This window comes from Hylobates moloch, unplaced genomic scaffold (assembly GCF_009828535.3).
Source record: "Hylobates moloch isolate HMO894 unplaced genomic scaffold, HMol_V3 SCAFFOLD_2, whole genome shotgun sequence".
In the NCBI taxonomy this organism is placed as follows: domain Eukaryota; kingdom Metazoa; phylum Chordata; class Mammalia; order Primates; family Hylobatidae; genus Hylobates; species Hylobates moloch.
The window spans coordinates 81,844,893-81,846,271 of record NW_026652277.1 but is presented as its reverse complement, the minus strand read 5'-3'; positions in this window follow the sequence as shown (position 1 = coordinate 81,846,271).

The following is a 1,379-nucleotide window of genomic DNA, read 5'->3' as shown; positions in this document are numbered from 1 at the left end:
ATAAGTGTAATTAGTAATTTGTTTTAAAGATATTTTTAAACCCTTTAAATGATTTAATTGAGGTCAGTAACCTATGTAACAAACAGCATGTTAGAGACACAACAATGGCTAAAACTCCTCATTTTCTCTAAAAATTAATTAAAATTATTTTCTCTAAATATAAGAAATGCCAAACTGAGCTACAATAACTAAGACAATACTTATTTTTAATAGAACCATCTATAATTTCTACCTATAGAATACTTTTAAAGGTTCTAAACTAAGGCATTTAACAGTGTCAGGCACAAATTGTTACCAATCGAAAGAACTAAATTAAGATGCTTTTATTTGCTATTATTAATTTTTTTTCAGTGGGTGAATACTACTTTTTCTGTGTCCTAAACTACTTAAAGTACATAAAATATACTTTTATAATATACTAGAACTTACTGTTTCCCAGACTTAAGACTGAGTCATTAGAGTAAGCTACACACTAGAGTGGAACAAAATTTAGCTTAATCTGAAGTTCATGATTTGGTTTAAAATAAACCAAATTTTACTTTGCCTTCTAACTTTGTAACATTTTAAAGCTTATTCAGGTCACGATGCAATGAAAATAAAAAACAATTGACAAATGTACTTTGTGTTAATTCTGTTTAAACACTTGTCCACCTAGAAACTTTAGAGGTTTTCATACAGAATACAAAAATGCTATTACCTTTCCAATCTTAAGCTAATAATTGTAATACAATTCACAACTTAAAATTCTAAACTAACATGCCATCTGTTGCTATGAATCTAAAAATGTTGCCATATTTGGAAACTTTTATTATATTAAAGCATGAAAATTTGGATTTCTGAACAACCAGTAACTTGTAAAAAAGCTCTAATTTCTACTTTCAGAATACGTTTAGGATTCATATGTTCTTGTGATTCTATAGAATTTGAAGTCCAGTGGAGCACAAAATTAAAACCAATTTTAAAAGTATTTAACTTTAATAGAAATTGGCACATGCATTCATAAATCTTAACTAATTTTGTTATCCTCCTTTAAATCAATTTCTTTACATAGTAGTCCAGTTAGTAAGTTGCTAAGTTACTAGTTGCTAAGTTGCCAGTTAAGTCCAGCTGCTAAGACAACTCAGCAATTAATGTGTATTAGAATTGGATTTCTTCAAATGTGCTGTAACTATATGGCCTACATTGGGCATTTATCAGAATATACAACTTACATGTCTCTTCGCATTAACACATCATAATGGATTCAAAGGTTTACCTTTAATAAGTTTAATTTAAAACTTAAATAAGTTTTAAATATGAAACAAGTTTAAATGCTATAAAACAAGAGTTAATATATGTAAATAACCTAAAGGCTTACTTTATATTCCACCACAGACTTT